This window comes from Ammospiza nelsoni, chromosome W, assembly GCF_027579445.1.
Source record: "Ammospiza nelsoni isolate bAmmNel1 chromosome W, bAmmNel1.pri, whole genome shotgun sequence".
In the NCBI taxonomy this organism is placed as follows: domain Eukaryota; kingdom Metazoa; phylum Chordata; class Aves; order Passeriformes; family Passerellidae; genus Ammospiza; species Ammospiza nelsoni.
Genome location: NC_080668.1, coordinates 13,230,492 through 13,253,437, shown reverse-complemented (window position 1 = coordinate 13,253,437; position 22,946 = coordinate 13,230,492). Strand labels below are relative to the sequence as shown.

General features: G+C 46.9%; 1 protein-coding gene across 1 annotated transcript in view; it reads left to right on the top strand.

Moving 5' to 3' along the window:
- LOC132086212 (uncharacterized) overlaps window positions 1–21,382 on the top strand; it is a 308,574-nt gene extending 287,192 nt beyond the window's left edge. The window contains exon 2 of the mRNA XM_059491695.1: window positions 21,130–21,382. The gene's annotated coding sequence lies outside the window, so the exon portion shown is untranslated. The remainder of the gene's footprint in view (window positions 1–21,129) is intronic.
- Window positions 21,383–22,946: the final 1,564 nt, after the last annotated feature.

Below are 22,946 nucleotides of genomic sequence, written 5' to 3'. Positions count from 1 at the left end.
TCTCTAGGAAGGAAATGGATTTCTCGATCCTTTGCAGGTCCCCATCAATGGTCTGTTGCAGCTGGGACGGTCCTTGGTGCTGGGTCGCTAGGGCTGAGACACCTGTGGCCGTTCCGGCTGCTCCTAGGCCGAGCAGCATTGCGATAGTTATACCTGTTATTACTTCTCTTTTGTGGAGCCGGCTAGGTTCCTCAAAAAGGTGGTACACTTCTTCGTCTGAATGGTACAGGACCCTAGGAACAATCAGAACTTGGACACAAAACTCGTTAGAGTCATTGAATTTGGCAAGGAACACACAGGGACTCACTCCAGATCGCTGGCAAACCCACATCCCAGATGCGGATGGGACTACCCACTTATTGTTTTTCCTGTCGGGCTTGACTACTTTGGTGCAGACGTTGCCTTTCCGCCTAGCTAGGGTTGCATTGTCAAAGCATCTGCCCTGGCCTGTGACTTGACTCAGGGTGATTCCTTTGCAGGGGGTATCCCATCTGCACTGGTGAGGGGCACCGGCTGTGGAGTAACTGAAGGGAGTGTTTAAAGCGACTCCTTCGTAAAAGGGGGGTTTAACATCGTAACAAAGCCAGCAGGATTTGGTTAGGTTAGGGTTGGATTCGTTCAGGGATAGAAAGGTAGCTTCTAACATACGAAGGATTGGGTCTGAGTCCGACCCGGCTGAGCGGCCTATCTGAAAGGCTTCTGCATGGCCGGTCGGGATATCGGCGACCTTTGTGGGCAAGGCTTTGAGGTGAGTCGTGTTTCTCCCTTTCGGTGCGCTTTTAATCACTTTGTTGGGTCCGACCGCTCGGGGTGCCGACGGTTGGAGCCTGATAATTTGCACATTCACCCTCTCTTTCGACCCTTGAAGGACTATTGTCCACATTCTGCCTATGGCCCAACTAGGGTGATCTGGCTGCAAAACCGTCATGGTATAGCCAGTGCATTTCCGAATTTTAGGGATTTTATGGCGGTTTCGATTGTTGCCTTCTGGATCAAGGCAGGCGACCTGGTTCTGAGGAACAGCACGGCGACCCACTCCCTCCAGGGTCGCTCGGGCCAATGACACACGCAGACATCAATATGATGGACGGTCAAAAGGCGTTTATTACTTCTTCTCATGGAATCTTATAGTCTAAGGGGTCTCTACGTCAAAAGGGGGTTTGTCCTTCTTATCTATGGTTAGTAGGGAATGGAAAAGTACTGGGTAAGGAATGGAAAGTTACTGGTATTCGGTTAGGGGAGGCTACATTCCTATGTTAATTTCTTTTCTATGAGTAACAGAGGGTCTTATCTACGGGGAACAGAGGGTCCTGCCTTTCCGTAACATCGCGACATCTTCCGCAGCGCCTTCTCCCTAACTACCACATTCGATAGAAACTTCCCTGGAGGAAGACGGGTGTTTTGCAGCTGGTGGGTGCCCAGGTGAACTGTAAGAACTTGTCGGGCTCTTGTGGCTCCCACCCAGGCCCTGACGGTCGGGCATCTGTAACAATGGTTTCACAGCCCCAGTGCCCACAATATCCCCACCCTGGGTGATTGCAGTAGCTTTTTCCTGGGTTTGAAGCTGGGCACCAGTAGGATAGGTACACGTGTGTGGCGTGTGGGGAATAGGGGTCTACCTTTGGTTGTCCTGGAAACAGGTCGGTAATGCGGAACACGAAGGATGGGGTGTTCAGTGTGGTGATTTCTTTGAGCACCTTGTCGCTACTAAGGTGTCGCATGACCCACCTGAATGGCCGATGGGGGTAGTGGTCTGGGCTGGCTTGCCCTCTGGCAACAAGCCCCAACAGCAAAATCACACAGAAACACCGTTGATGCTTGGGTCTCACCCATGCGGGTCTCTCGGGTGCTGCCTGGCGGCTTGGTGGTCTGTCACTTTCCTCTGGAATGGGGATGTATGCGTCACAAGGACGTCCCACGAGCATGTCCTGTAAACAGAAACTCGCAACTTTCATTAGTCTCATTCTGCTCGTTGTGAAGGTCGGGCTTGATTGACTTAAGTGGACACCACTTGATTTTGCCGTCCGTTTTGACAGCTGCGTACCCTCGCCCCGTGAGCATCAGCCTCCAGCCCCGTTCCCATTTGCCTAGCTCATTTCTAATTACAACCGGAGGGCCCTCTTCTAGCGCTCGGGTGGCCCAGTGTTTTTGAACGGGACTCTTTGTTTCATCTCCCCTAGGGAATTGATTCAGTGCTAGCAAAGCGGTTGCCAGTATACACGCCTGATCTCCTGGGGGAATGGCATTGGCAAAGCCCTCTGCTTTTGCCAACACTTCTAGCCTGGTTTTCAGGGTCTGATTTGCTCTCTCAACTATGGCCTGCCCGGTACTGTTATACGGGATACCTTGCACGAATGTGAATCCCCATTTTGAGGCGAATTCTTGCACTGGTTTGAGGTGAAATTGGAACCATTGTCAGTTTTGATCTGCTTGGGGATACCAAGCCAAGCCATGGCTGTCAGCCAGTGCTGAATTGTGGCTTTGGAGTTAGTTTTTTGGTACTGTGCGGCTATGATCGTTCCGCTATAAGTGTCCACTGTCACTACAAGCCATGCTTGGGGCTTCAGCAGTTGACACAAGGTGAAGTCCAACTGCCAGATCTCTGAAGGCTTGAGACTTCTGGGGTTGACCCCACAGGTCCATAGGGGTGACTTCTGGCAATGAGGGCAGGTGGCTACCACATGTTTCGCGTCCGCTGTCGAGATTCCTCATCTCTTTGCCAGTGCTTTGGCTCCGATGTGGAGCGACTCGTGCAGTTGACGAGCTTCCTGCAACGTCCATATGCCTTTTACTGCGGCGTCCGCTTTGTGGTTGCCGGTCTGGAAGTAACCTTTGACTGGGTTGTGGCTGTTGATGTGAATGACTAACATGGTGCCCTGTCGCGAGGAGAGTGCTTCTTCCACCATTAGGGCTGCTGCAGATGTTGACACACCTGGTCCTGCCATGGCTAGGCAGAGCCTTGCCACGAATATAGAGTCCGTTACAATGTTGAGGTGTTCATCTTGGAAGAGTCCGCACGCCAAGACCACTGCTGCTGCCTCCAGCTGTTGCACTGACAGTGTGGGGTCACATGCTTTGACGCAATGCCATTGTTCTCCTGCCTGCCACACTGCTGTTGCGGTTGAAGTCGTGGAGGAAGCGTCTGTGAAGACCGTTGGTCCTAGCTGCGGTCGGTCCTTGACCTTTGGTGGCATGTCCATGTCGACAATGGTCAGCAGCTGAGTCCAGGGTGGTCTGGCGGAATAGGGGATTTCTCCTCCAAAGCCGGTGAGAGCAAGGGCTAGGTGCTCCGATATTGTGGTTGACTCCGTGGTCGGCTGCTTGCGGAAAGGAAGGTGGATGCTTGTCGACTCGTCTGTAAGGAGTGGAAAGTTACCAGCATTACTATCATTAGGGGGGCTACATTCCTAGTTACATTCCTAGGGTGATCTCATCTCTGGGGATTAGGGGAAAAGGAATCCTGCCGCTTTCCGTCACATCACGTGATCTTCCGATCGCCTGTCTCTATCTACCATAGGAATGGAAATTCGTGAGGACAAAATCCAGTACACAGAGCCATGGACTTACCTTGGAGTCCAGATCCGGGAAAGAACCATCGTACCTCAGCAGATCGTCATCAACAACGACCCAAAAGCCCTCAGGGACTTACACAGCCTGTGTGGATCCATCAACTGGGTACGTCCACTGCTAGGAATTACATCAGAGGACCTTGCTCCTTTGTTCAACCTTCTTCGTGGACCCAATGAACTGAACTCTCCCTGCACTCTCACAGAGGAAGCCAGAGGTGCCATCGTCAAAGTCCAGGAAGCCCTGTCTTCACGCAAAGCCCATCGCTACAACCCCAGTCTGCCTTTCCAGTTCATCATCCTGGGAAAAGCACCCAGATTCCATGGACTGATCTTTCAATGGGACCCTCAGCTGTGAGATCCTTTGTTGATACTGGAATGGATTTTTACAAGTAGCCAGCCTACAAAGACACTTACCACCTACCAGGAGATTATAGCACACTTAATAAAAAAGGCTAGGACTCGCCTTTGATCTCTTTCAGGTTGTGATTTTGAATGTATATATTTACCAATAACCCTTAAAGACTTTGAGGATTTGATCAAGACCAATGCGAGTCTACAGTTTGCTCTGGACAGTTATACGGGTCAAACTTCATCAGACATCCCAGAACACAAGCTTTTCAACCACAATGAAACTTTCCATTTGATTCCAAAATGAATCCAAAGTAGAAAACCTCTCAAGGCTCTAACTCTATTTACAGATGGCTCAGGGTCATCCCACAAGTTGGTGATTACTTGGAGAGACCCCCAAACAAAAGAATGGAAATCTGACATGCAGGCAGTAGAAGGAACGCCACAGATTGCAGAATTAGCAGCTGTCGTCAGAGCCTTTGAAAAATTTAAAAACGAGCCTTTCAATCTGGTCACAGATTCAGCGTATGTTGCGGGAATAGCTATGAGAGCAGAACATGCTCTTCTCAAAGAGATCTCTAACCCAAAGCTATACCAATTGCTCTCTAAGTTAATACAATTGATATCCCACAGAAAGCAACCTTATCACATAATGCATGTGAGGTCTCACACAGGCCTCCCAGGTTTTGTTGCAGAAGGCAACAGGAAAGCAGATGCATTAGCAATGGCAGCAGAAACTGCTAACGTTCCTAACATCTTTGCTCAGGCAAAGTTGTCACACGCGTTCTTTCATCAAAATGTACCTGCCCTTATGAGAATGTTTAAGCTCTCAAAGGATCAGGCAAAAGCTATTGTGGCTACCTGTCCGAACTGTCAAAACTACCAGATACCATCGATGGGTACGGGAGTCAATCCCCGAGGTCTGAATAGCTGCCAGCTGTGGCAGACAGATGTAACTCACTTTGAACCTTTTGGAAGGTCAAAGTACGTGCATGTTTCGGTCGACACGTTCTCAGGAGCAGTGTTTGCATCATCACATGCAGGAGAAAAGACCATGCACACAATAAAACACTTTCTCCTCGCTTTTGCCACCCTGGGTGTACCAAAGGAGATTAAAACAGATAATGGACCAGCCTATACCTCCCACAAGTTAAAGGAGTTCTTCAATGAATGGGGCATAGCACACAAGACGGGCATACCTGCAAACCCCACAGGACAATCCATTGTGGAAAGGACACATCAAACCATCAAAAGAGTCCTCGATCAACAGAACAGAGACACGAAAATCACATCTCCAGTGGAGAGACTTTGTAAGGCTCTCTATGTCATCAACTTCCTGAACTGCACAGCATCAGAGCCTGACCCACCAATACTCCACCACTTTGCGAATACCACCCAAGCAAAGCTCACGGAGAAACCACCCGTGCTCGTGAAGGACCCTGAAACACACCAAATTTCGGGGCCTCATCAGTTGATTACCTGGGGTAGAGGTTATGCATGCATGCTACTACCATCAGGTCCAAGGTGGTACCCAGGAAAATACGTAAAATCATACTTAGGCACAGCGAACACTACTGCAGACGAGGACAAGAACTCTCCTGAGGCAAACACAAGACCACCTGAAAACCAAACCAGCTCCGCCTGGAGACGAAGGCGTTGCCGAACACTCACAAACACAATAACAGACCGCCCCATTACAAGGCAGCAGGCAAAACAGAAAGTTAAACAACAGTCTGCTGTACTAGGCCACAGATAGCCTTAACACAAAAGTGTTCTCTGAATTATGTGTTATTACACTGTGTTTTGTAATGTAAAAAAACCCCATATTATTCCCTCTTCCTAACCTTAAAACCCCTTAACCTTCTACCCACTCCTCCTCCCGCAGTGTAGCTTAGAAATTAAAAGAAAAAGGGGGGAGGAGGGGAACACAGAAAAGAACAAGGCAGAAATCCCTCTCATCATAAAGATAACAAATTGTGCTTATATTCCCTTTCAGAAGCCCTAATCCTGCCCAAAGATGAAAAATATCTCCGTTGGTGCTGTTCTCACCGCTGCCTGGATGTTCTTCACCGTACCGCGTGCCTTGGGCTGGATTAGCCCTCAGCCCAGCCATAATGTTTGGGTAACCTTAGCAAAAACACTAAAACAAGACAACATGTGCTTGTCCATGGGAAGCATTGATAATCCACTTTCTACATGTCTAGTAGGAATTCCTTTTGTAGCAGACGATTGGCCTGTCCAGAACTCAGAGGTTCTCCGCACCACAGGTAAGAGACCCAATGGGGCTGATACTTGGGACGAGTGGACAAAAATTCTGCCAGATGCTCGAGAGGAACCCCAAGAATTTGATCTATTGGGATCCTCCAAGGCCACATATTGTGTCAAATTTTACTTTAGGCATCCAAAAAATGATTGGCCAGAAACTGACCAACACAAAAACACATATCGAAAAGATGTATCACCAGTGAACAAAGCCTATAACCCTCATGATTGCTGCAATTACACCGCACGTGTAATTTCTGTGTCCTCTCTCCATCCCAAAGTATTACCCAAGGGAATGTTTCTCATCTGTGGTGACAGAGTATGGGCAGGGATCCCCTCCCAACTCCAGGGAGGTCCCTGTACTCTGGGAAAACTTTAAACCCTTACACCAAACATCACTCTGTTACATAATTGGAAAAAAGAAAGAGAATCAAAATGAAAAAAAAGGTCCTACACTGAATTCGATGAAAATTGTGATCCAAGATTGTATGATTGGAACAGACCAAAAAAGATTGCTGTCTCTCTGTTTTTACCCTGGGTAGCTGCTGCTAAAGCCCTCGGTGAAATCAATCACCTTGGGTGCTGGCTCAGTAAACAAGCTAATGCCACATCAGCAGCCTTAAGTGATCTCTTAAAGGAAGAAGAAACCACAAGACAAGCTTCACTCCAAAACCGAGCAGCAATCGACTTCCTGCTGCTTGCCCACGGACATGGATGTGAGGACTTCAAAGGAATGTGCTGCTTCAACCTCTCTTCGCGTTTGGAGTCCATCCATGCGAACATCCAGAAACTGAAAGATCTCGTGAAGGACTTGAAAGTAGAAAGAATCCCAGATTGGGTCAATGAACTTTTCGGGCAATGGGGACTAACAGGATGGACTGCATCTTTGGTCAAGGGATTGTTGCTGATTCTCCTTGTAATTGTCATTGTGTTAGCTATGTTCTTGTGCCTTGTTCACTGTTTCAAAAGAACTATCGCGAATGCATTTTTTGTAAAAACAGAAAGTGGAGTTGTAGTAAACCCCTCAGGTTTAGCCAGGGCCCCTTGGAGAATAGAATGCTGACACAGCGGCAAAGAAGTTTCCTGTCTCCAGGGACATCCGCCTTGTACCTTATCCGTATAGCCATGTAAGGCAATATTGTGTTAACCCTACTATTGGTCACTTATGGTCACTCTAACACCTTTGCCATTGGTCAGGATTGGATCCGGGCCAAGGGCATAAAAGTAGCATACTGTAGCCCTACTAACTCGGAAGAAGAAGAGCTGAGACCCTTCACGGAACCCCTGCAATAAAGCCATACTCATGGAACAGCCAGCGTCTTCTGCTTCTCCTCTCTCTACTGTCTGCTGGAGCCTTAGGCCAAGGGAAAAGCTAGCTAGCAAGCAAAGCTGAAATCACAAGAGCTGCCTAATCACTAAGAGCTGAATATTCCCTGCTTGCTAGGGGCTGTCCCGTGGCCTTGGTCTGAGAGTGAGCTGGCTTCTGGCACCCAGTCCCCTTTGGGACTGAGCTCCGGAGCTGTAATAGCTTGCATAGGATAAGACCAAGTAAGGCTCATTTAAATAGACATCCGAGGAGTTGACTGACAAGACTTTGGGAGGGGCCAAGAGTATAAAAAGCAGAGCATTTATTTTGTAGATGAGCATGTGTCTACTGGTCACAGAGACTCCCAGAGCTGTAATTTTTCCTTATTCAGTCTTCTGTTGTATTTTTGTTAAAGTTTAATAAATCTTTGACGGTTTAAAAGTGAGCATCGTTTCTCACAGTTAGGACACAGCACTATTGGTTGTGTGAATGGTTCTTCCTTATGTGTTGTTTTAGAAATGGCCAGCTTAGATAAGAGACTGAAAATGCCTGCGAATGTACTTTGCTAAGCTGCTCTTTAAAAAAACCCTGAAATTATTATCAACCAACACTCATCTCCCAAATATCAGCATATTTAGAGGGAAAATTTTCCTCCCTCTCACTGCATTGCTGGCTGGGCATCTTATTTTCCTGTGACCTGTGCACATGTCCTACAGTCTGACATTTTTCTCAGCTCCAAACTAAGTTGCAAAACTCCTCAGCAGCTCCCTGATAGCCCTGTTTTCTGTATGCTCACTAAAAAAGTGCTGGGAAAAATACTTTAAGTACTCACATCCATTTATGATTTCAGAAGATATAAGGGCTACCATATATTCTCTTCTCCTTATGCACAGAAAAGCTCTCCCTTCTCCCAGGAGGTGAAGGGCATTTTCTAAGAGTTGCTTGCTTTAATTGAGAGCTTGGTCTAATATCTGTTCTTCCCTCTATGGTATAACAAGATGCTGGGTGTGCCACTACTTTATCTCTTTTGGCTGTCAAGCACCACTCGTCTGCATTGTGTACAAATGCCACTGACACTAGGAGTCCTCCCCTTGCACTTCTGTTCCTCAGAACTATTGTCAAAAATAGGACCAGACTCCCAGTACTAAAAGTGATTTAAGCATTTATTATAATAAATAAGGAAGGCCTAAAGCATGGGGGCCCGCAGCCTAAGCAGAAGTGTTCCTGTCGAGGATGCTGCAGTGCTGGTGCTGGGTCTTCTTCAGCAGCAATGTCCGCAGTGTTCCAGGTGGAGCGGCACAGATTCAGTGGGTCAGATGCCCCTTTTTATTCTGATTTTGTCCTTTTGAATTGGTTTATTTTTGGATCCTTCATTTGCATGAAGGTTTAAGGCACTTGATTGGCCCATTACAGTTCTGTCCACGCTGGCTCATTTTGCTGGGGGAGTTGTCACTGTCATATTTTCTGAAAAATCGCTTTGCCAGGATTTCTTCTCCTGGGAAGCTGAGAAGCTTCAGAGAAAATTGAAAACAATAATTTTCTGATTGCTTCTCCTGTGTTTTGCTGCTTTGGAATGTGGTATGGAGATTGTTTATCCAACATGTGAATTGTTTTTACTTAATGACCAATCACAGTCCAGCTGTGTCAGGATGCTGGAAGCAGTCACGAGTTTTTAATTAGTATCTTTTTAAGCCTTCTGTAAGGATCCTTTCTCTATTCTTTAGTATAGTTTTAGTATAGCATTCTTTAATATAATATAAGTACATAAAATAATAAATTAGCTTTCTAAGAACATGGAGTCAGATTCTCAATTCCTCCTTTGTCCTGGGGACCCAGCAAATACCACAGGGGGAGGTGCTGAGAAAGAGTGGAAATTATCCAGAGTAGAATCCATTCCGATTTAGGTAAAAAGTACATCTTTGAATTAAGTCTGTGCTTGTGAACATAGCTGTTTAGTCTGACTGCCTGTTCTCACAAAAAAAACCCTATGTTCAAAGAAACTGCTTCAGACAAAGGACAGAGATAAGGAGAGACAGACAGAGAGGCTGTGGGAGACAGGGCAGGATGACCCAGGAGTTCTTTTGTTACTTTCTGATTAAAAAACTAGCTGCAGGTGTAACTAGCTGCAAGTGTAACTTCGAAATCAGTGAATGAATATGTATGAACCTGTTGTGCAATTCCATGCATATGAATTAGTAAGGAAGATAAAAAGAGATCTGGAGTTCCCAGAGGTATGCATGTCCTTTTAAGGGGAGATATCCCCACATGTGTCCAGTGCTGTAATAAACATACCGACTTTATAACTTTCACCAAAGTTGTGGAGTTTGTTTCCTTTTCTGCAATTCAGTGCGCTTTACTTAGGTGTATTATGGTACATTGAGTACCGTATTTCTTATAACTACCCTTTTAACCCCTTTTACCATAACCAAACTAACAGTACATGCTTAACAATCTATCAACTATTTTACAACAGCTTCTAACCTATTTTTAACACTATGCTATGTGACATTATTTGGAGTGTTTGCACCAAATATGCAACCCAGATTACTGAATGTCACTGTGATTACTCACTCAGCCAAACCTGGGCTCCTTGGGGTTGCTAGAGAAGCAGGCAGTAAAATCCACAGCTAGTCAGACAGCAATGTTCCATTACCCTTGGCATTTTTGCCTACTGAGCAGGCTTTGATAGGGCTACTACAGGCATTACTGAGGAGACACTGAGACTGATGAATGTGCTAGGACAGCCCTAATTTTGGAGTGGGAGAACTCACATAGCATGTTATCAGTGAACATGTTTCAAGGTCACTTGTGCCTTCAGCAAGTGGACTCACTTTGTGGTTCACATGTGGTGCATGCAGCAGCAGAGATTTTGCAAGGCTCCCCAGCTGATTATTCTGTAGTTCTTGATCCAAATATGTCTTGGTTTGAAAGACAGGCATCTGCCAAAGAAGGTGGGAACATCCCTTGGAATGGGAAAAATGTGACCCCCCCCACCCCCTCCCCCAAATTATTATAACTTTGAAATTAAGGGGCTTTCGGGCAAAGATATGGGAAAAAGTAATAACAATTCTTTACTAGTATGTATATGGATAACAAGGCAAACAAACAACAACAGCAGCAACAACAAACAAAACCAGAAACCCAAACACAGCTTTCCCTCAGCTGCCAGGCACTTTCCCCTTTGGTGTAGTTACGGTCACAGCCAGCAGGGGCGCTGGTGGTTTCCTGGCTGGGCAGGGCGAGTGTGCTGATTCCCCCATGGTTGCAGGGGGCGCAAGTTCAGTTGTATCTCCCTTGGTAATGGTAATGGCAGATGGGCTGGATGGCAAAAACAGGCTGCAGCAGGAACCTCGGAGTGGCGGCTGGGACAGCAAGGACAAGCAGATCCCAGAGTAGCAAATGAAATATATCAGAAACTCTGCAGCTGTAGCAGGATCTGTGAGGTGTGCTGGCAGGCAGGGGGTGCAAGGCTACAGTGTAGCAAAAAACCTGGAGCAGTGGAAGAGAATCAGCAGGGCTGGGAAGTGGTAGCCTGGCTCCCAGACACAGCCAGGAGATGCTCCCTCAGAGGGGGAAGGGGTTCCCAGGTTTCCCCTGAGGCACCTGAGTAGAGGGTGAGGGTGAGACCTTTCTAGTGAGGTAGTGTTAATAAGGTCCCAGTGCAACAGCTTCTCCCATGAGCAGAGCTTCACTCATGGTGGGAGAAGACAGTGGGAGACAGAGCCTTGCAGTGGTGGTGAATTCTCCCCACAGCAACTGCAATCTGTCTCCCCTCCAATGCGGACCACAAGAGAGCAAGAGGAGCCGAGCCCTCTCACCACCCGGCCAAAAATCTCACGCCATCTTTGCCCTTCCCAGAAGAAAACCCCCCAGGTAAAGAGAGTAGCCAGATGCACCCTTCCCTTCCCTCCTCCTCCCAGCCACATCTTTTGTTCTCTTAAGTATCAGTAGTTATTGTTTCTTAGCAACAGATGGGACAAAATTCTATGAGAGAAGGAAGCAAAAGGAAAAATCCTAACCCCCAACAAAATACCAGCTTCACATAACAGCTCTGTTAACAGCTTCTGAAAGCCCACTGCCTCTAAGCAGACCCTTTTTTGATGTGAAAATCAATTCTGTAAATCCAGATGATGAGCGCTCTACAGCTGTTCCCTTTGCAGCAGGTAAGCTGTTGGCTTCGCACTGTTAGCAGCAGTATGAAACCTACATGCTTATTAACACACTGAATGAACCTTTAGTACAAAGTTCCTGCTAACCCACTTGTTGCCCATTACTTAAGCCACCTCTTTCAGGAGTATTCATCCCAAACACAGAACTAATGCAACGATAACCTTCCTCCTTCTGAAAGTGACAACACTTCTTGTCCTGCCTTGGCTTCCATTTACTTATGGTCTAGTTATTTTAATGTACATAATAAACAGCGGCTCTTCTGTCTTTCCTGGCTTCTGTTTCCAAACACTGTTCTGGATAGCTTTAGAGTATTTCTGTTCAGATCTGTCTCTTCAAAGTGTTTTTCCTTTTGTTATAAATGACCAGATCTGTAGCCAAATTTATAAGAAAAATTTAACAAAAATTTATTAGATCAATAACAAAAAATAGAATTTGGAAAAACCACCACAGCCAAGACAGCGTCAGCCCCGGGTGCAGGCACTGGGTGACCTAGGGTTCCGGCTGACAGAGTGACAGCGTTCCCCCAGAGGATCACCCCAAGTGCTTCCAGTGGCCGGCTTATATACAGTTTATTCTGCCTGAGGCAGGCATGACCACATATTTCTTTGTGTCCCTTCACATGTAGAGTTGGATCCATACAGGTGTAGGAACAGACAAAGACAAATCCGGAGATGAAGACGAATGTCTGAGTATCCAGGCAGAAGCTGCATTCACATGTAATAGAATGTTACCAGTTCCTGAGTACCACCGATGAAATCATGCCCAGGTCTGAGTATCCAGGCAGAAGCTGCATTCACATGTAATAGAATGTTACCAGTTCCTGAGTACCACCGATGAAATCATGCCCAGGTCTGAGTATCCAGGCAGAAGCTGCATTCACATGTAATAGAATGTTACCAGTTCCTGAGTACCACCGATGAAATCATGCCCAGGTGCAGGTCCTGTGAGCGAGCTCCTTGAGGCATTCCATTCCAGGAAGGTCCAGATGCTATCTCTCAGGTGTAGGTGACAGAGGAAATCCTCTGTGATGGCCCTGACCGTCCCATTCATACTGTGACAGACCTGATATTATCTTAATGCTTTCTGGGAACTGGTTACAATAAGAATAGAACTCTGTCCCTAGTCAGAGTGGTCAGAGGCATAACTTTGGATCTTCACAATATTTTATACACATAAATCTACTTCTACAGCATGAATTATCTCTACCATATATTACAATCCCTCCTCATTTATTTCACCAATTTAATTCATGCTACCAAAAATTGTAATTTTCTAATTCTACCCATCACCATTAAGGGACTCCCACAAACAGAGTACTTTACACTATTCTGTATTCCCCTGGTAGGATGCCCTGATACATCGCATTATTCATTTTGACAGTCGTTTGATTCTCAAATTTTGCCAATGCTTCAGCAGCACTGCTGGCATACCTTCCTTCTCCCAACCTCATGATTTTAGATGTGGTGCCTCCGGAAGCTCCTTCCGAGTCCACGGGAACTATAGCAATTTGCATTCCCTGGACCACAGAGTGAATCAGTCTGATAAAACATGGGATCAGACAAGGGAGAAATAGGATTCCGGCTACTGAACAGAGCAAAAGAAACATTACTTTGTTCCACCATTCCCCATCAAATAACTTGTTCCACCATGACGACTGTAAAATTGAATTCCATTTTTGGACAGGGACATGGGCCACCTTTTTTATTTCGGCCGCCAAACCTCTTATGGTTTCCCCGTAATCATCAATCTTGATACAACATTCTGACTCATTGAATTTTCCACACACTCCACCTTCTTAGGCTAGCAAATAGTCTAGAGCTATTCGATTTTGGTACACAAAGGCCCATACCTGGGTGTGCTGCCGGCTCAGTAGATCCAGGGCTTCGGAGGTGTGGTTTGAAACAATTTCCATTACTGCCTGCAGCCTAATCAATCTGTTCAGTAGATAGATCGGAGTCCTATACCCATAGCTTCCATCCTAAGCCCACGTGGCCGGCCCATAATAATAAATTATTCAGTCCGCTGGCCACTCATCCTCCCCCCAGGTTTGTTTACCCCTTATCACCGGTATTACCTTTTTCAGACTCCTCGTCTCCTTCCTCAGGGTCTCGTATAACAGACCCCCTAGCAGATTACTTTTCATCCTTGGGAGAGTAAAGAAAACTGGTCGGATCATACCTAAAGTGCATGATCCCTTCCACCTGGAGGATAACTCGCTGTCTGCCTTTTTTCCACATATCCAATAAATTCCATCAGGGGCTTTCCATTTGATATTTATTCTCCCTGGGTTGCCCCAGTATTCCCTCATACCTTCCAAGGATTGGTAAAGGGTTGGCTACCATATTCTTGATCCAACACAATCCTATTCTTTTGTCCCATTCGCAATTTTTTTCGTTTTTCCAGCTCCAATACCCCAAAGGATGGGGTGGGTACCAGACCCTGCTTTTCGTGTCCGAATTCACCATCAGGGTGGTCATACATGTAATGTAAACAATAAACGGCTTCTGCTTGATCATATTGGTCAGTTGTTCAGGAGTCCTGGATTTCCCGCAATACTCCCCAGTGGGATGGGGAAAAGAATCTGGAGGGTAAAAGCAAAAAAATCTCGTGGGTTGAGATATAGACAGTTTAATGGGAAAAGCAAAAGCCATGCACACAAGCAAAGCAAGGAATTCATTCACTACTTCCCATGGACAAGCAGGTGTTCAACCATCGCCACGGGGGAAGGGCTTCATCATGTGTAGTGTTTACTTGGGAACACAAATGCCATAACTTGGAACATCTCCTTCCTTCTTCTTCCCCCCAGCTTATATACTGAGCATGATGTCATATGGTCTGGAATATCCCTTTGGTCTGTTTGGGTCACTTGTTCAGGCTGTGTCTCTTCCCAAATTCCCATGCACCCCCAGCCTTCTCGCCAGCATGGCAGTAAGAGAAGCAATAATGGCATTGGCTCTGTGCAAGTGCTGCTCAGCAATAACAAAAACATGTCAATATTATCAACCCTGTGTTCAGCACAAATCCAAAACACAGCCTCATACCAGCCACTGGGAAGAAAATTAACTCTATTCTAGCCAAAACCAGCACACCTGGAGCCGGTGGATACAGCTGCAGGTATTTCTGTCAGGTCATATCCAACAAATGGACTGTGAATGACTCCTTACATTGATGAACCCAAGCCCGGAAGGCAGCAGCATAGCTTTACATCACAGCAAGTGGGTGAAAGTAATTTGACCCTTGTTTGTGGGAAATGCAGAAGGGTGCAGTGTGTTCCTCCACAATGCATTTATTTCCCCAGGTCCAGCATGCTGTTCAACAGAGCTCTGCTTCTCATACACTGCCAGTTTTCTTCCTCAAACCTTTTCTGGGAACCATGTATGTTCTTGTCCAAAGGGCAGCGTCTCTCGTTTAGAAGACATTTTCTCTGTATCACTTGTTTCCTCGTAGTCAAGAAGGGACACCATGAGAGGAGCCATTAGCTCAGAAGTTAATTCTAAGGAACAACTGAATAATCTGGAATGGTTAACTCCATTTTTTCAAGCTTTCTATTTTGCATCTCCTGCAAGGGCAACTTGTGTATCCAAAGTGCATTCTTCCTTCTCTTCATGCTGGAGGTGTCTGCCCTCTGGAGTTCCTGATTTCAGTACAGGAGAAACACATAGATTTGAAGCATCCTTTTCTGGAGTCAAAGTGGCTTCACTGGAGTAAATGAGACATCTGTGTTTGGATTTGTACTGTTTGTGATCAGCTAGGAAATATTTGTCATTTTTTCCAGTTACAAGCAGGATCTTGCAGGCAGTAAGGTTTTTCTGCAGTATTGCTTGGAGAGGACTCAATAGTTAAGTCATAGCTCCAGTCTGATGGAGTTTTGCGGCAGCCTGCATTTTTAATGGATTCCTCTGTCTTTGGGCTGCCCTCACTACAATCCCAGCTGTCATCTAGTTCATGTTCTTGAATGGGTATTGCATATTTAAAAAACAAATCCCATTGATGTTGGCCTTTTTGCTTTTCCTCATTTCCTTGTTCTCTTTGATGAAGGAAAAAAATTAATGCTATCTGCATTTTTTTGTATTTCTTCTTTTCACACTCTTTTGACTACAGGCAGATAAGAAAGAATTTTCACTGAAATCAGTCATCCAGATCTTCAAACTGCATCCCCTCTTCATACTTCTGTGGGAGTAAGGCTCAGCTCCTGCTTCATTTGAATCTCCTTTGACTTGTATTTCATTAGAAACCTCTCAAGAGTTTGATAATTCAATTTTTGCTGTAGAATAGGTGTCTGCTGAAACTGCTGGTGATAAAGACATGAATTTTCTTCCCTTTTCTTCTGAAATGGAGGCAGAACTGTCCAGATTTCAACAGACTGTTTAGCACAGTGTCCTGGTTTAGGGCAAATTTGGGAGAAAACCTCCAAAGGAGTTCCTCTAGAAAGCAAATTCAAGCGGCCTCTCCCCCAACTGGTTTGGGAAAATATTTCCTTGGAGAAAAGTGGAAAAAAACTGTGTATTTAACAGGCAAAGCATTCACCAGCACAAAAAAAAAAGTACAATATTAAACAATAAAACCTCTCACCACTCCAAAGAGATGACAAACTCAGCAAGTCCCTTTCGTGGGCTGTAGCTCAGCTCACTCAGTCTATTAGTAGTCCCTTGTGTGCTGGAAAATGCCACGGCCCAGGCCAGGTCCCAGTGGGCCACAGGTGTGAGCTGCCGGTGCTCTTCTGGGTTTTCAGTCCAGAGCAGGTTCAAACAGTTCCAACAAAAAGAAAAACCACAGTCCAGGGAACTTCTCTGCCTCAGCTAGCTAAAAACTAACTAAAAAGCAAAGGAGAGCTCTGTCCCGCTGTCTGTCAATCTGCAGGCAACACAGTCCAGGACAAGAATGTGTGGGAGCAAGTGCAGTTGTGCAGTTTCTGAAAACAAACTCTGCACTTCTTTTCTCCCCCCCTTCGCTCTCGGAACCAGGCTTAAAGGTGCAAAAGTTATTTCCAGGCTAATGTGGCTCAAGGGTTTTTGGGAACTCCCTGAAAATGGCTCCTATGGATGTTCCAGACAGCGAAGTCCAGTTAAGTACAACCTGTCCAGGCCCCTCAGGCAGGCTCCAAAGCCACAGACAATCTTAGCAAGCTCAGCTCTTAAGTGAGATCAGCTCTTTAGTGATTCTCAGCTCATCAGTGATTTTCAGCTCTTAGCTTGCTAAGTGCCTCAGCAGCAGACTCCGGGAGAGAGAGGAGAAGTGCTGTATAAGGTTCTACAGAGATGTCTTTATTGGTATCTTCTGCAAAGGGTCTCAGTGACAGCTCTTCTGCCAAACTGGGCAGAAGTAGGGGTTTATATAGGGTATAGGAGTTTTAAGAAACAGTCCAATAGTAAGGGTCGAGGCGAAAGTGACCTATCATCTTACAGAGAAATAACAAGGGTCCGAAGGCAGAAGAGGGGCTTCTTAGGTCCAGTCATCATGACTAGGCATTTCTTATCTTAGGCAACTGACTGCCAGGGAGGCCTTGCAGGCCTTGTGCCTGCTACACTGGGCTAAACAGATGAAGGGTGATACAAGCATCATAAAGTCACCCCAGGACACAAAGGCATTTCCCCATTCCTGTGTGCTGTCAGAAGACAGATTTATATCTCCAAAAGAAAATATGTCTGTCGCAGACATTTCTCCACAGAAATCCTTTCTTTCGGATTTCTGCGTCTTCGGGAGGCCAGAGGCCTCCGAGGAGAAGGTAAACAATTATTATCAGCTGCTGGGGAATGCAAAAGGAACACCTTGATTGGCTCATTTTCTATGTTTAAAATTAAGAGCCAATCACAAAGTGCAAGCTAGGGGACTGAGTCCTTGAACACAACTTTGTTGTAGATTCTTTTCTATCGATTGTTAGCTAGCCTAGCTGCTCTGCTAAACCTCTCTCTATATTCTTTTTAGTATAACTATAATGTAATATATCATATATTAATAAATCAAGCCTTCTGATTCAAGAAACAAGATTCACCGTCTCTCTCTCACCAGCCGCGCCCACTCAGGCGCGGTAATATATGTCTCAGAAACAAGCTGTTTCTGAACAGGTTGCACTGTCTGGACTTTCAGGCACTGGACAGGTGGTCTGTGTTGTGTATACTTGTATCTCTGGCCACTATCTTTTTTCTGCCATGGCAGCATTTTTGATGAAATCTTTTGCAGTGGGATTCATTTCAGAGTGGGGATCATCAGTTTTCTTCTTCAGGGGATGTGCTAGCTGTAGGGCTAGTGTGTTAGAGCTATGGTGAGCTGGGATTTCCTCTGTAGACGTGCACTTTGTTGATTCCCCTAGGGACAGAGGTAAAAGGAACACTCAGTGGCTGGAGTGCTCCAGTCCCCTAATCATCTTTGTAGTACTCTGCTGAACCCGCTCCAGGAGCTCCATGTCTTTCTTGTACTGCGGAGCCCAGAACTGGACACAGAACTCCAGATGGGCTTCACCAGAGCTGAGTAGAGGGGCAGGATCACCTCCCTTGACCTGCTGGCAATAGTCTTCCTAATGTACCCCAAGATCCCATTGACCTTCTTGACCACAAGGTCTCACTGCTGGCTCAGGGACAACTTATTTTCCACCAGGACCCTCAGGTCCCTCTCCACAGAGCTGCTTTCCAGCAGGTCATCTCCCACCCTGTGCTGGTGCACGGGGTTATTCCTCCCCAGGTGCAGGACCCTGCACTTGCCTTTGTTGAATTTCAGATCGTTCCTCTCTGCCCATCTCTCCAACCTGTTGAGGTTCTTCTGAAGGGCTGCACAACACTCTGGGGTATTGGCCACTCCTCTCAGCTTTGTGTCATCAGAAAACCTGCTGAGGAGTCATCTGCCCCTTTGTCCAAGTCATTGATGAATAAGTTAAACAATACTGGGCCCAGTACTGAGCCCTGGGGGACATCACTAGTGACAGGCCTCCAACCCTGTGCCACTGATCATGACCCTCTGGGATCTGCCACTCAGCCAGTTCTCAACCCACTTCACCGTCCACTGATCCAGTCCACACTTCCAGAGCTTGCCTATGAAGATGTGAGAGACAGTGCCAAAAGCCTTGCTGAAGTCCAGGTAGACAATATCCACGTCTCTTCCCTCATCCATTCAGGTAGTTGTTTCATTGTAGAAGGCAATCAGGCTGGTCAAACATGATTTCCCTTTAGTGAATCCATGATGACTGCTCCAGATCATCTTCTTGTCCTCCATATGGGTAGAGATGGCCTCCAGAATGAGGGGTCCATCACCTTCCCAGGGACTGAGGTGAGGCCAACTGGCTGGTAGCTCCCTGGGTTTTCCTTCTTGCCCTTTTTGAAGACCAGGGTGACATTTACTTTCTTCTAATCCTTAGGCACCTCTCCTGATCTCCATGACCTTTCAAAGATGATCTTGAGTGGTCTTGCTATGGTGTCTGCCAGCTCTCTCAGCACTCCTGGATGCATCCCATCAGGGCCCATGGACTTGTGGATGAGAAGTTTGCCTAGGTGTTCTCTGACCCAATCCTCCTTGACCAAGGGAATGTCCTCCTCCCACCATTCCTTTAGCCTGGTCTCCTGGGTCAGAGATCCCTGAGGGCTGGTCTTGTAGGTGCAGACCAATACAAAGGCATCATTCAATAACTGCCTTCTTTGAGTCCTCTGTCACCAGAGTCCCCGCGGATTTAGCAACGGGTCCATATTATCCTTAGTTTTCCTTTTGTTATTGTATTTGAAGGAGCTTTTCTTGTTGTTTTTAACATCCATGGCCAGATTTAATTCCAGATAGGCCTTGGTCTTCCTTGTCTCATTTCTACTTACTCTGACAACCTCTCTATATTTATTCCAAGTGGTCTGACCCTACTTCTATCTTGTCTGTCTCCTGCTTATGCTTGAATAATGACAGGAGTTCTTTATTCATCCATGTAGGTCTCTTGCCCCTCTGTGCCCAATTTCTTACTCATTGGGATGTGTTGCTCTTGACCCTGGAGGAAGTGGTGCTTGAAAATGCTGGGATGGACCAGGAGGAACTTAGGAATAAAAAGAGGATACATCATCTTTGGAAGGAGGGTCAGGTCTCTCAGGAAGTATTCAAGGGGGCTGCTAGAACATGTAGGAAAAAAATTAGGGAGGCTCAGTTTGAACTTAAAATGGTGAGTTTTGTAAAGGATAATAAAACATGTTTTTACAAATATATTAATGGTAAAAGGAAGGGTAAGACCAACCTTTGTTCTTTATTAGATGTAAGAGGGAACTTAGTAACTGCAGATGAGAAGACAGAGCTGCTTAAGGCCTTCTTTGCCTCAGTTTTTAGTGGGAAAGCAACTTGCCTTCAGGCCAACTGTCCTCTTGGGTTGGTAGATGGTATCAGGGAGCAGAATGGTCCCCCCGTTATCCAAGAGGAGGCAGTCAGAGAACTGCTGAGATGCTTGGATATTCATAAATCTATGGGACCAGATGGGATCCATCCCAGGGTGATGAGGGAGCTGGGAGATGAGCTTGTGAAACCGCTCTCCATCATTTACCAACAGTCTTGGCTCACTGGTGAGGTTCCAGATGACTGGAAGCTAGCCAATATGACACCCATTCATAAAAAGGGTGGGAAGGAGAATCCTAGTAATTATAGACCAGTCAGCCTGATCTCAGCACCTGGTAAGATTATGGAACAGTTTATACTGAGTGGCATCACATGGAACTTACAGGATGGCCAGAGTATCTGACCCAGCCAGCATGGGTATGAGGTATAGGTCGTGTTTGACCAACCTGATCTCCTTTTATGACCAAGTGACTGCCTGGTGGATACAGGAATGGCTGTGAATGTTGTGTACCTGGACTTCAGCAAGGCCTTTGAAACTGTCTCCATCCTAGATTGCAAGATAATGTGTGTATTCTATTTGCCATCTGTTAGAGGTGTGGCAGTGTCCTGGTTTGGAATGGGAGGAAATTCAGGGAAGTTATGCAAAGCTTTTTGTGTAACTGACAGTCTGTCAAACCACTGAGAAGCTGGACACGTCTCTGTGAAACACACATGTTAAAGACAAGAAAACCTGGGAGCTCTCTCTTTCCTTTCAGGTTGGTGGGCCAGGCTGGGCGGTTCTGCTGCGGGCCGGGCCCCTTCCTCCTCCCTGTCGCAGACATTTCTCCACAGAAATCCTTTTCTTTCATATTTCTGTGTCTTCGGGAGCCAGAGGCCCCCGAAGAGAAGGTAAACAATTATTATCAGCTGCTGTGGAATGCAATAGGATTCACCTTGACTGGCTCATTTTCTATGTTTATAATTAAGGGCCAATCATCAGTGCAAGCCAGGGGACTGAGTCCCTGGACACAACTTTGTTGTGGGTTCTTTTCTATCTCTTCCTAGCTTAGCTAGCTGCTCTGCAAACCTCTCTCTATATTCTTTTTAGTATAATTATAATGTATTATATCATATATTAATAAATTCAGCCTTCTGATCAAGATACAAGATTCACCGTCTCTCTCTCACCAACTGCGACCCACACAGGTCGCGGTAATATCTGGTGACCCCTCGTGTAAGAGCAAAAATTAATCTGATAAGACCAGAGGAGCAAAATTGCTGCACTGGGTAAAAATCCTGTATGTGTGGCATTTGAGGGTTGCTTTGAAGTGACCTCAGAAAGTGGATTCAAGCCAGGAGCTGAAGAACCGAAGATCCTGATTTGGACAGAGTTCACAGCCAAGGCTGACCACAAAGAGAATCTTTCTTCTGAAAAACCATCAGGAAAGATGATGGAAAAGAGCAGCAGACCTGTGGAGCTGGCCAGAGCAAGCTGGACTCTTTCAAAAGGTACTGTTCACTTTTCTATCCCTGATGAACCAGCCCTTCGTAGCTTGTGGCTGTTTGTATGGCAGACCCATGCCTTGCCAGAAGAGATTCAATTCTCCCCTTCAGAGGAGAAAATAATAGCCCTCTGGAAACATTGGTGCAGGGAAGACGGTTTCTTTTTGTCAAAAACAGATATCTATGAATTCTTTCGATGGGCAAAGCTTTTTGGGTTCTTTGCTGATGTTTTATATGCTTTAGATGCTTTTGTCTGGGAGTGCATGGACTCGATTATCCAGCGCGTCTTCAGTAAGGGACGCGTGTTGCCTTCCATCTACCCAGCATTTATAAAGCTTTTCCCTGTCCTGAAACGCAGAGCAGCTTGTTTTCAATGGATCTCTAATTGTTATGGCCAAGCTCCGTTTCCACCACCCTTGGCAGAAGACCCCGTGGGTGACGACTTTGGGCTTTTTTCCCCCCCCTGCTTCGCGGCGGGGGGGGGCTGAAACTTCGCGGCGTGAAGAAGTTTTTTTTACTCTTGCTCCGGAGCATGCTCAGATGGAGTGTTCTCCTTTCCCCCCTTCTCTCTCTCCGGGGGGATGGGAGCGGCCGCTCAAGCCAGCGCCGGCCTCTCAGACTCCGCCTTCGGCGGCACCGGTCTCTGAGGTTTCCTCCACGGCCCTGTTAGAGCCGTCACTCCAGGAGATCCCGTCTCCACCTCTCCAGGAGGTCCCGCCCGCGGTTTCACCGGCCTCCCTGCCCCCGCCAGAGCCTGTGTCGGAGACGACAGAAGAGAGAGCACTTCCGTCGATTGACCTGTTGCTAAGCAACAGCGACGATCCGCCGCCGTCTCTCCAAGCTCCGATGCTGCCCGTGCCGTGTCTGCCGCCGCCTCCAGCCGAGACAGTTCCTGTTCAGGATGGGGCTGAAAACGCCGTTGAACCTGCGGGACCCTCGGAGCAGCCCGCGGGGGATCCCACGATCAGCGCAGTTCCCTCCCCGGTTCCGGCTCCGTCCCCGCTGCTTCCACCGGACGTCCCAGCAGCCGCCCTGGAGGCTGGTCTCTCCTTCAGTGGAGCAGGGGCTGCCCGCCAGCTCACTGTTGTGGCAGTCCGGCTGCCGGCTTTCAAGCTCGGCGGTTTGGGGGGTGGTTTTTCGGGGATTGTCCCATGGAGGCCGCCGCCTCTCTTGTGCCCTAGCGGCGAGGGGGAGGGGGCTCCCGAAAGTTTTGCCTTTGGTCCCCAGCCCAGTGGGGGTGGTGCCGTGATGCTGTGGGAAACAAACATTCCCAGACCCGAGATGAAGATTCTCGGGGCAGCTTCTATTTCCCTGCTGCTGGCATGCCTCAGTGGTTTAGGGGAAAGGAAGCGTCTCACTACCCGTGCTGCCATTGTGCTAGCAGCAGGGTTCAGGCCTGCAGCAGGAATGCAGAGCCTTCCTCATGAGTTTGGCCTGGGATGCTGGGCTCAGGAGGTTCCTGGGCCAGGGCCATCATTTGGCCTCCTTGTGTTTCTAGGAGTTCTGGTTTGTCCTACCGG